This window comes from Rosa rugosa, chromosome 7 (assembly GCF_958449725.1).
Source record: "Rosa rugosa chromosome 7, drRosRugo1.1, whole genome shotgun sequence".
Classification (NCBI taxonomy): domain Eukaryota; kingdom Viridiplantae; phylum Streptophyta; class Magnoliopsida; order Rosales; family Rosaceae; genus Rosa; species Rosa rugosa.
Window position 1 is genome coordinate 36,374,521 of NC_084826.1, and position 17,346 is coordinate 36,391,866.

The following is a 17,346-nucleotide window of genomic DNA, read 5'->3' on the forward strand; positions in this document are numbered from 1 at the left end:
TCGGGTCAAAATTTGAGAAATTTTTCTTCATGAAAGTCGTAGAGGACGTTAAACCGAGTTCGTAGACATGTGGCATGTTAAAATCGGAGTTTGTATGCGAAAGTTTTGGGTATTTTCGTTTTGATGGCATTTTAGTCATTTCACCTTGTCCCTAACTTCATTAAATCAGCCATCTTCTTCTACTATTCATGTATTCACGTTCAGAACCAGAAAGGAAGGAAGAGAAAGAAAGAAAGAAAGAAAGAAAGGGAGATCCGTCCAAACCGTCGATATTTTGGAGAAACCTCAAGGTATAAAGTTGTTTTTTACCTCATGATCTTTCTTTTGAGTATAATTTTGCATATATATTGGAGGATTTTAGAGATTGAAAATCCGGCACTATTCACAAATTGGGGTTTACTGTTTTCTTAATTGTTGAGGTAGTTCTAGTTGTTTTCTGAACTTGGTGTAGTTGAGAAAAATGCTAGGAAGGTTGAGATGAAGCTGCTGCCAAAATTTAGTAACCATCGGAGATGTTGGCCGCCGCGTGAACAGTGGCGCTGCGTGAATAGTGCAGCGCGTGATTAGTGACTTAAATTCTGTTTTTATCTAATTAAATCACGTAATTGAGGTGGAGTTTGTATATGTGATTTTGATGAAGATTGGACGAGTTTTGAATCGATTATAAATTTCTGAAATTTAGAATTTCGATTATCGATTTACGAGAATCCGACCGTCGGATTTCTCTCGAATTTGCTCTAGAACTTGTAAATTAATGGAATGTTGTTAGTGGTAAAGTTTGGATTGGATCGGAGAAGGAAATAGAGATGTTGGCTTGAGAGGATTGATTTTGGGATTCGTATTTAATTACCGAATTGTTATCCACGGAAATATAATTGTGTACAGGGCGATGTACCGAGCTATTGCTCGACGAAGGAACTCGTATGCGTGATCGCCTATATAGTACTGTGAGTGGACTTTTGTTTTAAATAATGATGCATGCAATTATTTTGAAATTATTGATTTATTTAATTATCGTTTTAATTATCGAGCATGATATTTTGTCTTGGATTGTAATTTGACATTGATTTTTCATGAGTTTCGGATATGAACTTATTATGCTCGGATTTAGATTTATGAGTTATTTTTGAGAATATGAATTGATTATAATTATTATTTGAAATTCTGATATTGTGATTTTCGACGAATTATTTTTCCGAGGTGATTTCCGGAATTCCATATTTATTTTCATTCGTCGATTTGAGATTTCTGAAAGATTTTCGAAATGGGATTTCAATGGAATTATTTCTTGTTTATTTATTGACTTTCGGTTTTGGCATTGGGAATGCCTCGATGATGATTTTGGAATTGGTTTTGTTTCGAATTATGGAGATACTTTTGGCGTGTGGGACACGTCGTTGGAAATTCATTTGCGAGAGTTGGGGAAGCCTTATGTATTTATAGATTTATGGTTATCGGATTTCCCTTTTGACATACTGTGGGTGATTATTATCATTGCTAGCATTGATCTTCCGCCTTTGTGGCGAGGTGATGAGATCCCCGAAGCCCGTCCGCCTTTGTGGCGCTGGTTACTGTGTTTGTGACAGTAATGCTGAAGCCCAGTATCCTAATCGCTACACATAGTGGCGTGTGGGTATATAACGGGAGTACTTTAGCCTGGGAGGCTATCACCTGAGCCTGAGTGGCTTATTCGTATGGCTATCATCTTCCCCTACTCATTATATTATTGTTGGGCTAGCGGGGTCTAGTCCGATTCCCTTAACCAGCGGGGCTGGTCTTATTTTCATGAGTATCAGAGTTATTTTCTCTTTGCTTGGTTGTGGCTAGCGGGGCTAGTCGGTTTTCTTGAGCTGAACTAAAATTGTTGTGTTTCTTTAAATTGTTGCATGCATCGGGTTTTTAAAGAGATAAATGTGGGAAAGTATGAAATCTTTTTCTTTTTAAATTATTTATTTTTGTCCACTCACGCTAACGTTTTATGTACTTTCCCCTGGCCCTTCGGTTTCAAATGCCCAGTTTGCAGGCGAAATTAGTTGAGGTCGGTCGTACATGGAGTCGAGGCATAGCCAACAGCATTGCTTCCACGTACTCATTCTATTTCTGTTTTCTTTGTTACCTAGTGGATTAGTATTGGTCTGATAACCTATGGGATTAATATTGTTTTTGGGTTGAGACTGATATTTGTGAAATTGGAGTTGTGATTTGGGGAGCAGATGGCTCCAGGAGATTAAGGATGGATGATTTAGAAGTGTAAATGTTTTCCTACAGGTTTTGGGTAGCCTACTTTTAAGGGAAGTTCCGCCAAATTTTTGGTAGAATTTCTTCTAAAGTGGGCCCCGCAGGGCCACTTCGGATTTTGGGGTGAAATCCGGGGCGGGTCCTGTCAGCCACAAGCCTCCGTGAACTGTTCACCTTGAGTTGATCCAGTTCCCACGTAAAACGCTCCAAACAACCACCACAGATCGATCAAGGAGACTCTTGCGAACTCCATAAGCCTGGTTTGAAGCCCCGCCATCGTCGGAGATAGGAGAACCGATTGGGTCTGACTGCACCAAACTCTGTCGCTTTGCTGCACCGTCGTCACTGAGAATCGATGCCACAGGGAGGAGCGCACGGTGGAGGCGAAGAAGCTGGCCTAATTTCACTGCTGGAGACCGCTGGAGCTCGCCGAAAAAGTCAGGTCGGATCGTCCGGATCCGGGTCGGGTCGAGCGGCTGATGAGAGAGAATGGAGGATTTGAATAGTTCCCGGAAATGGAAATTTCCCAAAATGAAAATAGTAAGTTTCCGAAAACGGAAACCCTTATTTATAGAATTTTCTCAAACTTCAAACGCTCATAACTTTCTCATACGAACTCCGATTTCGCGTTCCACATGTCCATGAACTCGTATCGATGCGCTCTACAACTTTCATGAAGGAAGTTTTCGGAGAATCTCAACGTATCGAAAGTCAACCTTGAAACCCCCCCCCCCCTAAATCCACACTTTTCGAATAAAAGTTCATCCGAAACACTTCCGCTCCGTCCACGAGCCACGAAACTGTCCAATAACCATAAATTAGATTCCGAAAAATCCTCATAAAATAAATACGAATTTCCGGGGCATCACATGGACGATTTTTCCTAAACAACAAGTACTACAAAGGACCCAAACTACATAGTACTCCTTTACAAACTTTTTATGCTGCTTTTAACAACTTCACAAGTTTCTCTAATTTGAATCCTAAACCCCCTACTAAAGTCCATCCTTCTTATCTTATTAAATGGTATCCTCCAGACAAGGACCATTTGAAACTAAATTTGGTGGTTCTGTTGTTAACAATTCTTTTAGTGCATGAGGTTTTGTCTTTTGTGATTTTGAAGAAAATCTAGTTCCAGCTGCTTCTAAAAGTCTAGGAAATACAGAGATTGTTTTAGCTAAAATTTTATCCCTTAGAGCTAGCATGCATGTTGCTGTGTTCCATGGTTTTTTCAATCTAGAAGTTGAAGGTGATTCCAAATTCCTTGGAAGCTTTTAACTCTGATGAAGGACATTGAAATCCTAGCTGCTCAGCTGCAAATCTCATCTTTTAAACATGTCAAAAGAGAAGCCAACTTCCTCGCAAATTCAATTGCTCATACTGGTCATGGTTCTCCTCCCCAAGTTTGGATTGATTCTCTTCCTCTCTCTGCAAATCAAGTTTTTCTCTTTGACTATATTGGTTCTGGTTGTATAAGAGGGTTTTCTTTAAAATTTTTCTTTCTTTATCAAAAAAAAAAAAATGTAAGACCTCGGAAATTTGTTATTAATTCCTAAACGTTTCCTAGGATTAATAAAGTGTTCATTCGTACGATTTCGTGGTTCGAGGGTGGAGTGAAATTATTTTCGGACGAATAATTATTCGAAGTGCACATTTCAGGGGGTTACGAAGGTTGACTTTTTATACGTTTAGATTATGTAAGAACTTCCTTCACGAAAGTCGTAGAGCGCGTCGATACGAGTTCGTGGACATGTGGAACACGGAAATCGGAGTTCGTATGAAGAAGTTATGACCTTTGGAAAAAGTTTCCATTTTGGTTAAATAGGAAAAAAATCCGAAAATATCAGAAAAATCCCAACTTTCCATTTTTGGAAAGTTTTCGCTCTCCCCGACCCGATCGGCCTCTCACCTTCGCCGGCCGATTTCTTCCTCCTCCGGCCACCTTTTGCTTCTATTCCAAAGGGAATCCTGCTCTCCTCAGTCCCCTCTACACGTATGTGGTGGTAATTCGTCGTGGGAAGCACCGTAGACGACGCTACAAGGCCGAGAAGTTGCACGGTGGAGCTGCAGATCGCCTCAAATCGCCGGCCTTGGTTCTCCCATCTCCGGCCACTATAGCTCGAGTTCTTTGAGGGCGTTTCTAGCCCATTGGACGTTGATGCTTCCCTCCATGCGGCTTGCAACGATTCAAAGTGTGGAGGTCGAATTTTGAAGATTGGGAATCTAGGGTTCTTCGAATTTCTGAACTTGCGAGGTAAATTCCGGCCAAATGGCTTTGATTCTGACTTTGTGCTAGTTATGAATGTTTCAATTGGAGTTGAGATGAAGAACTTTGATGTTGGAAGTTTTGTTAAATTTTGACTTTGGTTTGGTGGCGGTGGTTTCCGGCGGCTTCCGGCCACCTCTGGGGCAGTTTCTGCTCCTCAGTGCGATCTACTCGTCGATACGAGCATTTCGATATATAGTTTGTAATTTTTGGAAATCGTATGAGCATGTTATGAATTTTCCAAGTTTTAGGGTTTTCGGTTCGATCGGTTTTCGATCCGTGAGGATTCGGCCGTCCAATTGACTTGTAGTTTTGTTATATTGATTGTATAAGTATTCCGGAGGCCTCGGGTGGTCTCGGATGAAGTTTCGCCTCGATTGACATTACTTTTGGGGATTTTAGTTCAACGGGGGTTTGAACTTTAATCGTTTTCGATCCGTATACTAAGTTGTGATGCATTTTACTTAGATGATTGATGGAGTGTGTTCTGTACTTTATCTCGGCTGTAAGAGAAGACGCAGCGGGATTTAGAGGTGAGTAAATCTCACGGTGTTTCGGTTGATAAAGTAGTTATGTTTTATTTTAGTATGTTTTATTGTTAGCATGAAAAATCATTTTCAAAATAAATTATTTGTTTTAAAATATATAAACTTGATCGACAACGGTTCATGGGTAGGTTAAAACAATGTTTTGACATAAAATGATTTTCGAGAGGAATAATTTATAAAACTATAGTTAATATTAGTGGTCATTCCTGCGTGAATGGCTACGTATATATATATTTACGTGGAATATATATATGGATGGTGTGGCGTTGTGATATGTATATGTTTGATGGTTATATTGTTGAAAGAGTGAATTGAAAGTGTGATGTGACATTGTGAGTCGTGTGGGATTTCCTTAAAAGGTTTTGTTCTGAGGGCCAAGTGGTCCGAAGTCCGAAGGTTACAAGTGGTAACCTGGGTTTTGTTCTGAGGGCCGAAAGGTCTGAAGTCCGAAGGTTACAGTGGTAAACCTGGGTGTAATGATATTGGATGCTTGCAGTTGTACTTCTTGGGGGATAACTTTGTGTTATGGCACTCAAGGGTACATGCTGTCTGCAGTTGTACTTCTTGGGGGATAACTTGTGTTATGGCACTCAAGGGTACATGTTGTCTATATTTGTACCTCTTGGGGGATAACTTTGTGTTATGGCACTCAAGGGTACATGTTTTTAAAAGTGAGTTCGAGTGGATTCTTTCCTTTATTGTCCATTGAGGGACTTGAGTTCTTTCTAGAGTGTGGAGTTGATTTCGGTTTATTTGAATTGTTTGTTTTTATGTAATCTCCTTAACTAAGTTATATGCAGGGATTACTGCCTTTTGTATTGTTTGTTTTAAAGTAATCTCCTGAACTAAGTTTCTATGCAGGGATTACTATGAATTCTTTTGTTTGTTTTCATGTAATCTCCTGAACTAAGTTTCTATGCAGGGATTACTATGAACTCTTTTGTTTGTTTTCATGTGATCTCCTGAACTAAATTTTATGCATGGATTACTGATTTTGCTTAATTCTTATTGTGGGTATAGTTGTGGGTTGTGATCTATAGTGATTGGAAAATGAGTTGGAGTGGCATGATTTTGGCAACCGCGTCATGTTTAGGGAAATGAGTATGATTTCCTGGTTGTGCCGTTGAGACAAAGGAATGGTGATCTGATAGATTGTGGGGACGTAAAATGTTTAAAATATTGGGAGATATTTGTATAGTTGGAGATTGTGGGAAGTGAGATTAAATGAATTGAGAGTCAGAGCATGTGGGTTTTAGTTGGGTTGAAATTGTTGAGCATGATATTGATTAGTTTGAACTTGATGTTTTTGTTGTGATAATTAAATATTGTTGCTTTAATTCATCTCACGAATTGAGAGATTATAAGCATGCGTGACATGAGTCACTTTATTTGAGTTTACTCATACGGGCTGAAAGGCTTACCGGGTTTGTTGTTTACATTCTCGGTGCACTATTCTATAGTGTAGGGGTTATTGTGCAGGTTTGAATATTGAGTGATCATTATCAAAGCTGAGGTGTACGTTCGATGGCGTGGACGTGGAAGGGTGCTCTTAGTTTTAAGTCTTCCGCTGGGTAGTGAGTTGTGGTGGGTGTGTTTACTTATTGAATTGTCATTCAGTTTGATTTGTAAACTATCTGTAATGTAATATGTGACTCTAAAGAACGAGTCGGTATTGACATTGTGAGTTCAGTTTGTTTGTTACTTAGTTTAAATGAAAAAATTTCTATATGTGTTTTCTTGTGTTTGTTTTCGCGTTTCGGATTTGAATTTAATTATTCAAAATTCGGGGTGTGACAAAAAAGAACCACAAGGCTCAAATAAACACAACCCAAGCCACAAACTAGACAAAAGAAGACGGCGCCACTCAGGGACGGATCCACTTGAGAGGGTGGTTGGGCTACAACCTAACCGAAAATCCTTAGAATATTTTACTTACTATTAGTGCTGGTCACCATGAATGTAGGTTTGGTTTAGTTGGCAGAGTACATTGTTGTTTTGCTTCTTTCTTCAGTAAAGACTGAAGTTCGAATCCCACTGAATGCAAATCTTGTCTCTTGTAATTTTCTCCTCTGTTTTTTCCCCTTTAGTTACAACATTTCTACAAGTATATCTTTAAATTTTCTTCCCCTTAAAGGTAAATCTAATCTTGCATTTGCCTGTTATTTATTATTAATTTTTTTTTTGCCCTTTTCTCATTTTCTTCTTCCTTGTTTCTTTAGTTATAACACTATCTACTGATAAAAATTTCTTCCAAAAAATCTAATATAACATTCTTGGAAGCATTATCGACCAAAAAAAAAATTTCTTCTAAGCAAGTGTTAGATTAGCCCAACCCAACTTCATATCCTAGATCCGTCACTGGCGCCACTGTCACGCCCCGGATTTTGAATGATAAATTCAAATCCGAAACCTGAATAATTACAATTACAAAAACCCAAATCTCGAAACTTCGAGTTCATTATTACAATTCACTCTCTCAATATATTATAAAGCTCAAATGAGCATAACACACCTCACAACTTACAATTGTTGTAAAACTCTAACAATTGCTCTAACCGCACGATCACCGTCCTGGTTCTCCTGTCCTGTAGGATTACCCGCTACACAATTTGAATAGTGTACCGGGAGTTGCAACAACACAAAACCCGGTAAGCTTTTTACAGCCAGTATGAGTAAACAAGAAAGAACTGTTGATTTATTAGATTTCAAGACTACCACAAACCCACGTTACTTTCTCACTCTCATATATATATATAGACACTTATGAGTTACTCTCAATTTAGCTCATAAGATCACTCACTCTCATATATATATGTAGACACTTATGAGTTACTCTCAAATTCGCTCATAAGATTTCCCAACATTTGGTAGACAGACTCATATATATATATAGACCCTTATGAGTTACTCTCAATTTCCCTCATAAGGTTACCATATATATATTGACACCTATGAGTTACTCTCAATTTCACTCATAAGGTCACTCCACCTTTGGCAGACAGACTAGAGCTCTAACTGAACGTAACCACTCGTCCGGCCACAGACGTGATTACGATTTAATACTATTAATAACCACCAGCCCGGTACGAGAGCGTGATTCACTAATAGATGCCATGGTCACCTCGTGACCTAGTGATCTCCACAGATCACAACAATTTATTGTTCCTCAACAATAAAACTCAACACCTCTCACAATATATTGTTTCTCAACAATAAACTCAATATCTCTCACAATATATTGTTTCTCAACAATAACTCAACACAACTCCAACAATACATATTATTTCACGTAATAATATATATACAGACATTCACACAGGAATGTCTAGTAACACCAACAATAGTTCATATGATTGCAACAAAATAAAGCAATTAATTGTATTGGGTTCGTAATATGAACCACGTGAGGTTTACTCACCTCGATAATCCCGCTGCGTCTTCAATTCAGCTCAAAATACGATCCACAATCGTCCACCAACTCAAACCGTCAATCACCTAGTCCAATAATGATCTTGACTTAGCCAACAACTCAAATATGTAATTAAACGACGATCCAACGCTCAGATTCAAATTAAACGATGATCCAACGGTCGGATCTGAATTTAATGATGATCCAACGGTCGGATCCTCACGGATCGCCTTTAGGATCATCCTCCAAAATTATCACGAAGATCCAACGGTCAGATCTTCCTGAATCGCCTTTACTAACATCTCCACAAAATTATATGAAAATCCGACGGTCAGATTCTCACGAATCGCCTTCCGAATCACTATTTCTCAATTATACGAAGATCCAACGGTCGGATCTTCGCCCGTGACCTCACAAGGTCACCGGGACAGTCATACGATCAACATATCCAAAATTGAAGCAAAACCGATGGTCAGATCTTCACAGATCGTAAACCGAAGATAAACGTAAAAACGTTAAATAGTAACGTCAAAACGTAAATCCACTATTTATCAACTTTTTCTAACATGACCATGTTATATATCAAAACGCTCGTATGGATGCATAGATCATCGCCTAGATAATGAAAACTCGAAATATGGTCTGATGCGCCGCCACAAGCGGTGGTCAGTGGGCGGTCAACGCGGCGGTCAACGCCGGTCAACCACCTCAGATGGCAAAGTGACCAACTACAAACTGGTTCAAAATGAAAGGGTGGTCGACTTTCATACCTGGAGCTAAGCCTGGTTCGGCCTAGATCGTCCTAGATCAAGCGTTGAAGTTGGATTAATCTCGTGCGTCTGATCAGATTCCAGATTGAATCAGGGACGTCGAAATCTTCAACTCGTGATCTTTCACTCCACACTCCAAATCGTCAAGCAAGGAGGATATGAGGATGATCAGGGGAAGGAGGAGATCACGAAAATGGGGAGGATCGGCCCGTGCAACGCCGGCACGGCCAAGATCCGATCGGGTCAAAAGCTAGGCTGGGGGGGGCTTCGATCCACGTCTGGGGGCAGCGGCGATGCAAGGGGAGGCCAGAGGGAGGCTGTGCGTGCGACGGCGAGCTCGGGGAAGGCCGGGTCGTGGCCGGAGGATGCCGGAGGACCACCGTTTGGCCGGGTCGGGTCGGTCGGAACCCGAGGGTTCTGAAGGTCGAAGGAAGAGAGAGAACGGAGGAAACCGGGGGCTTTTCCGCAAAAAGAACTTTTTTTCGTCCTTAAATGAAAATAAAAAAATCAGAAAATTTCCTATTTATAGAAAATTCCCAATTTTCAAAAATTCATAACTTATTCATACGAACTCCGAATATTGCGTTCCACATGTCCACGAACTCGTATCGACGAGCTCTACAATTTTCATGAAGGAAGTTTTCCCAAATTTTGAACGTATAAAAAGTCAACTTTGTTGACCCCCTAAAAACGTTCGTTTTCGAAAATAAAATCGTTCGAACTAATTCCACAACTTCTCCGAGCCTCGTACTCGCTCCCACTATCGTGAAATCATTTCTAAAAATCCACGGAATTTAATTTGGATTTTCCGGGGTATTACAGTCTACCCTCCTTAAAGAAATTTCGTCCCGAAATTTGAGCGTAAGTCAATTCCTCTCGATTAAGGTTGACCTAACCATATAATCTCCATCTCTTCCAAATCTGTAGTAATCTACAGAGCCACAATCCTTTGTATAAAAATACATTCCTATGGCCACTAAATCCTTTCATCACAAACGTAAACTCACACAACAACTGCTCAACAACACTCCACATCACATACACAAAATCGTCACATGGATCATCTCATAGATCCTCACATAGATCTTCACATAGATCATCACATAGATCATCACTCTGTACTGGCATACAAGCACAGTAAACACTCCCACAAAGTGTTTCGCTACTCAATTAGCATCACGGTAAATCTCCATAGTAAAACTTAAGCATGCACCACTCTTCACAACCATAGAGATGCATCACTCAAAACAAATCATCCCCAAAAGCACGCCAATAAATTATGTCATCCAATGATGATGACTTGGGCTTGCTCAATCCTTGGGCTAAGCACTAGGGCTGGCCAATTGGGCCTGAAGAAATCGGACCATCCACATTTCGAACCGGCCCAAACCACTTTGGGTTTAACATTTGGGCCTACTATTCGGGCCGAACAATTGGGCTTACCATTTGGGCTTACTATTTGGGCCTACCAATCGGCCCACCAACTTCCAGCTCGGCTACGGTATGAAATTGTACATACCGTATATACGTATGCATACCGTACAGATCGTATATACGTATGCATACCGTACAACTGTATATTCGTATGCATACCGTACAGACCGTATATACGTATGCATACTGTACAACTGTATATAAGTATACATACCGTACAGACCGTATATACGTATGTATACCGTACATACCGTATATACGTCCGTATATCAAGCATATACGAGATCCAAAAATATTTGTAAGAGGTAAGGTTCGAACTCCCGACCTCAAACACGAAGGTTTTGCTCCCAACCACTGAAGCAAGAGCTGCCTTCATTAATATATGCTCACGTGTTATATTTATTATGTCATAAGCGACATAAATAAAATAACGGGGGAGGCAAGGTTCGAAACCTCAACCTGCCGCACGAAACCTTTGTCCCCCAACCACTGGAGCACAAGCTGTGCTTAATATAATGTGTACAAATTTTATACTTATTATGTCATAACGAACATAATAAAAATAAACGAGAGGCGAGGTTCGAACCTCAGACCTCTTGTACACGAACTGTACACTCAACCACTCGAGCACGGCTGCTCACGTTATTATCCATACAAATCCTTTTATTTAAACCAACTGTTTCAACTGTTTAAACAATTCGGCCCAAAACATCCAAGACTGTTGCAGAAACCCAGCCCAACGTATCCAAAACTGTTACAGAAATCCAGCCCAACTCATCCAAAACTGTTTCAGAAACTCGGCCCATCATGTCCAAAACTGTTTCTGAAACTCGGCCCATCAGGCCTCCACCCACAGCTACAGTGATGCCTTGATCCGAGACAGGCCCAAGTACGGCCCACTTGTGTCACGGCTTATCCCTTCCGTGATTTACGGCAGTCAAATCTGCTTTCGGCTACAGCTGTCTGCCACAGCGCCTCGAGATTCCCTCGGTCCCCTTACACGCTCTCCACGCGCCAACAGCTTTTCCGGGTTTCGGGGCGACTTTAATCCAACGCGTGGATTGAATCTCAGAGATCGTCCATCCAACGGTGGAGATCTGCTCACCTCGTTCTATAAATAGGTGCATCCTGGAGAAAAACTGTTCACACCAAAGAAAAGAAATTTTCCCCAGCCATTCTCTCTCAAACTCTGCAGCCTTCCTCTCGAAACTCAAATCCTTTCTTCATCAATTTCAATCCTTCTCTTCTGATCTTCTCTCCCATCTAGTTGATTCAATCCCATCTTTCCTCTGAACTTTCAGATCTTCAATCTTTTCCTCCAAATCTTCAATCCTTCTTTCTCAGATCTTTTCTTCCATTTGAAGATTCGATCTCATCTTTCCTCTGAGAATCTCAGATCTCCAATCACCAGTTCAACAACTCCAATCCTTCTAACAAAATCTCCCTCAAACACTAAACCATGTATTCCTCGATTTCCACATCCTCTCACCCCATGACCCAAGAGCCACGAACTCTGCAACTAATGGAGCTCCAAACCCCGCAACAAATGGAACCACAACAACAGCAACCAACAGAGAAGGGAGGAAACACCCAAGCAGCTGGAAGTAGTGCCAACATGGATTTCTGGCGAAGCCGTACCAGGTGGATTCCTACTCCAGAACAAATAAGAATCCTCAAGGATCTTTACTATGTCAAGGGATTTAAGTGCCCAACTACAGAGCAGATTCACGAGATCTGTCTCCAGCTGAACCAGTATGGGCATGTTGAGGGTAAGAACATTTACTTTTGGTTCCAGAACGTCAGGGCTCGAGAGAAGCAGATGAATAGGTGTAATCAGGCTGCTCCAGTGCCCATGAGAACTAGTTCTCTTGGTACTGGTAGATCCATTGATCTCAATTTTGGGTCCACTGGTTCTACTGGTGCTGGTGGATCCATCGACATCAATTTTGGGCCAGCTGGTGGATCCATTGACATCAATTTTGGGTCCACTAGTTCTACTGATGATGGTAGATCCATTGATCTCAACTTTGGTTCCACCTATTCTACTGGTAATGAAGGATTTCTTGATTTAAATTCTGTTTCATATTCTTCCTCACACTTCAACACTAATACTAGTACAACTCTTTTGGCACAACAGGAGGACAAACATCCCTGCAACAACGAGGAGGAGATCACCAGGAGGTTCAAACTCTTCCTCTGTTCCCCGTGCACGGCGAGGACGTCTTTGGTAACCTGAAGACTACTTCCGAGGAAGGTAGTGCACATGATTACTATTTCGGTGGCTCAGGCGGTTACAACCGTGGATCTCCAGTTTCTCTTGAGCTCAGCCTCAACCCATCCGGAGCTGCTGACTAGGCTTAGTACAGCATAGTCCTCGTTTTCCTTTTTTTTTTTTTTTTTTTTTTTTTTCTTTTTTTTTTTTTTTTTTTTGTAATATAAACTCAATAAGATGGTGTGCATGTTTTCTTTCCTGTTTGTTTAACCAACAACAACACCAAGGATCGAACCTTGGTCACCCAATACTATTTTCAAAACCATAAACAACTCTACTGCACACATCTTTCATAATGATGCAATAAAAACAATCACTCAAAAAGAATCCAACAATCAATTAAGTCGCATCGAGGTCTAGCTAGTATCCTCTGCGTCAAACCAAACACAACAATTTCATCGATAGGATTAGGGATTTATAAAGCTAAACACATCCTGAGTTAGCTAGGAAAAACCCACGTCTTTAGAGTTACTCTTACAACTCTTATAGAATCTCGATAATTCCATCTATCAATTGCTTCAACAAAAACTCACCACAATTCAATCCCTAACATTTAGCGATTCAGAAATCAAATCAAACTCCATATCACATAGTAATTCACTTGAACCACTATGGATACCTAACAAAATCACTAAAATCAATATCCGAAATTGCGTTTAACTATAACACCTAAAATCAATCACCAAAGGCACACACTCTCATCCAACATCATTCACAAGAACTGATTCTAACTCTCCCAATTAATTACACCAAAATCAACTCCATTGCAAAACTTTAAGTGTCCCGCCTACTTAAACTTAAAACACACAACAACTTCAAATTCACTGCAGCCCATCTCCATACTACGATCCAAAACTTAAGAAAACTAGTTCACCACACAAAGGCCACAAAATTCAATTTCATTCACTTGAACAAAACTATATTCACAAGTCACGGTCAGGTCATCAACCCATGGTGTTCAAATGAATAAATTTCAAATCCAGTTTTCCTTGTGAATCGTAACGTATCGTTCCAAAATGATGCAAGCAACATCAACCACGTATATAAGACACATCTCGCGAACTCAATTCAAATTCAGAATCACCAAAACTACTACTAATTCCAATTCTACCAACAATCTTGATTCTGAAGGAATTATAGTACTCAACGACAACCCAAAACAATGGTCTCTCATCTCTAACCATCGAGCACAAAATAAAATTCTTGTCTCGCACCTTAAACCCTGCTTAACAACTTACAAGCACAAGGAAGAAGTAACCGCAATAATTCCTTCCCTAACCGCAACACTACTCACAACTCCACATGAGTCAAGAATCTATTCAAGAACATTAGTATATTCAACTTAAAAAGGCAAAATTACCATCGATTAATACTCGTATCCACATTACAGACGAGCATAGGTCCACACCATGCCTTCAACCAAACACTTCAACAATCAAAAGAACCTCATTTCCATAAAACAATCCTCGTTGACTTAACAGAGTTGAATCAAGAGGTTCCTATTCCTCAAGGATTGTAACTCGCGGCCACTGAACTTATTCCCATACGAACCTACAAGACAACTGTAAGGTTCTAAGTACAACCCCTTCGAATATCCATCACCTAAGGAGTATAGTATGCTTGGCTAATACATGTATAACACTTAAAACACAGTATAAGTCAAATACAAATTCATATTAACCAAGTCAATACTATAGGGAAGGTATTCACGTTCCCTAAACGACCTAGCGGCCTAAACAACTCCCAACACTCACGCATACCCAATGACTTAGCCAATACCGAAGAGCACACGATGGGGATCCGCTGCAGACGGGCCATCACTCGGAAGGTATTGACACATCACCAAATATGCACCTTACGCTCTGATACCAAACTGTCACGCCCCGGATTTTGAATGATAAATTCAAATCCGAAACCTGAATAATTACAATTACAAAAACCCAAATCTCGAAACTTCGAGTTCATTATTACAATTCACTCTCTCAATATATTATAAAGCTCAAATGAGCATAACACACCTCACAACTTACAATTGTTGTAAAACTCTAACAATTGCTCTAACCGCACGATCACCGTCCTGGTTCTCCTGTCCTGTAGGATTACCCGCTACACAATTTGAATAGTGTACCGGGAGTTGCAACAACACAAAACCCGGTAAGCTTTTTACAGCCAGTATGAGTAAACAAGAAAGAACTGTTGATTTATTAGATTTCAAGACTACCACAAACCCACGTTACTTTCTCACTCTCATATATATATATAGACACTTATGAGTTACTCTCAATTTAGCTCATAAGATCACTCACTCTCATATATATATGTAGACACTTATGAGTTACTCTCAAATTCGCTCATAAGATTTCCCAACATTTGGTAGACAGACTCATATATATATATAGACCCTTATGAGTTACTCTCAATTTCCCTCATAAGGTTACCATATATATATTGACACCTATGAGTTACTCTCAATTTCACTCATAAGGTCACTCCACCTTTGGCAGACAGACTAGAGCTCTAACTGAACGTAACCACTCGTCCGGCCACAGACGTGATTACGATTTAATACTATTAATAACCACCAGCCCGGTACGAGAGCGTGATTCACTAATAGATGCCATGGTCACCTCGTGACCTAGTGATCTCCACAGATCACAACAATTTATTGTTCCTCAACAATAAAACTCAACACCTCTCACAATATATTGTTTCTCAACAATAAACTCAATATCTCTCACAATATATTGTTTCTCAACAATAACTCAACACAACTCCAACAATACATATTATTTCACGTAATAATATATATACAGACATTCACACAGGAATGTCTAGTAACACCAACAATAGTTCATATGATTGCAACAAAATAAAGCAATTAATTGTATTGGGTTCGTAATATGAACCACGTGAGGTTTACTCACCTCGATAATCCCGCTGCGTCTTCAATTCAGCTCAAAATACGATCCACAATCGTCCACCAACTCAAACCGTCAATCACCTAGTCCAATAATGATCTTGACTTAGCCAACAACTCAAATATGTAATTAAACGACGATCCAACGCTCAGATTCAAATTAAACGATGATCCAACGGTCGGATCTGAATTTAATGATGATCCAACGGTCGGATCCTCACGGATCGCCTTTAGGATCATCCTCCAAAATTATCACGAAGATCCAACGGTCAGATCTTCCTGAATCGCCTTTACTAACATCTCCACAAAATTATATGAAAATCCGACGGTCAGATTCTCACGAATCGCCTTCCGAATCACTATTTCTCAATTATACGAAGATCCAACGGTCGGATCTTCGCCCGTGACCTCACAAGGTCACCGGGACAGTCATACGATCAACATATCCAAAATTGAAGCAAAACCGATGGTCAGATCTTCACAGATCGTAAACCGAAGATAAACGTAAAAACGTTAAATAGTAACGTCAAAACGTAAATCCACTATTTATCAACTTTTTCTAACATGACCATGTTATATATCAAAACGCTCGTATGGATGCATAGATCATCGCCTAGATAATGAAAACTCGAAATATGGTCTGATGCGCCGCCACAAGCGGTGGTCAGTGGGCGGTCAACGCGGCGGTCAACGCCGGTCAACCACCTCAGATGGCAAAGTGACCAACTACAAACTGGTTCAAAATGAAAGGGTGGTCGACTTTCATACCTGGAGCTAAGCCTGGTTCGGCCTAGATCGTCCTAGATCAAGCGTTGAAGTTGGATTAATCTCGTGCGTCTGATCAGATTCCAGATTGAATCAGGGACGTCGAAATCTTCAACTCGTGATCTTTCACTCCACACTCCAAATCGTCAAGCAAGGAGGATATGAGGATGATCAGGGGAAGGAGGAGATCACGAAAATGGGGAGGATCGGCCCGTGCAACGCCGGCACGGCCAAGATCCGATCGGGTCAAAAGCTAGGCTGGGGGGGGCTTCGATCCACGTCTGGGGGCAGCGGCGATGCAAGGGGAGGCCAGAGGGAGGCTGTGCGTGCGACGGCGAGCTCGGGGAAGGCCGGGTCGTGGCCGGAGGATGCCGGAGGACCACCGTTTGGCCGGGTCGGGTCGGTCGGAACCCGAGGGTTCTGAAGGTCGAAGGAAGAGAGAGAACGGAGGAAACCGGGGGCTTTTCCGCAAAAAGAACTTTTTTTCGTCCTTAAATGAAAATAAAAAAATCAGAAAATTTCCTATTTATAGAAAATTCCCAATTTTCAAAAATTCATAACTTATTCATACGAACTCCGAATATTGCGTTCCACATGTCCACGAACTCGTATCGACGAGCTCTACAATTTTCATGAAGGAAGTTTTCCCAAATTTTGAACGTATAAAAAGTCAACTTTGTTGACCCCCTAAAAACGTTCGTTTTCGAAAATAAAATCGTTCGAACTA

The 17,346-nt window shown here is 40.6% G+C and overlaps 3 long non-coding RNA genes across 3 annotated transcripts; 1 reads left to right on the plus strand and 2 right to left on the minus strand.

The window, feature by feature from the left end:
- Positions 1-207: 207 nt before the first annotated feature.
- Positions 208-6,774, plus strand: LOC133720162 (uncharacterized). The gene is made up of 3 exons (XR_009851716.1): positions 208-290; positions 886-947; positions 2,017-6,774. It is a non-coding gene; the product is annotated as an uncharacterized LOC133720162 (long non-coding RNA).
- Positions 6,775-7,426: 652 nt separating this feature from the next.
- On the minus strand, positions 7,427-9,712 carry LOC133720006 (uncharacterized). Its single transcript, XR_009851626.1, has 3 exons — positions 9,232-9,712; positions 8,471-8,547; positions 7,427-7,652 (listed from the first exon to the last, which is right to left on the minus strand). It is a non-coding gene; the product is annotated as an uncharacterized LOC133720006 (long non-coding RNA).
- Positions 9,713-13,131: 3,419 nt separating this feature from the next.
- On the minus strand, positions 13,132-17,103 carry LOC133723681 (uncharacterized). Its single transcript, XR_009853196.1, has 3 exons — positions 16,623-17,103; positions 15,862-15,938; positions 13,132-15,043 (listed from the first exon to the last, which is right to left on the minus strand). It is a non-coding gene; the product is annotated as an uncharacterized LOC133723681 (long non-coding RNA).
- Between the last annotated feature and the right edge of the window lie 243 nt (positions 17,104-17,346).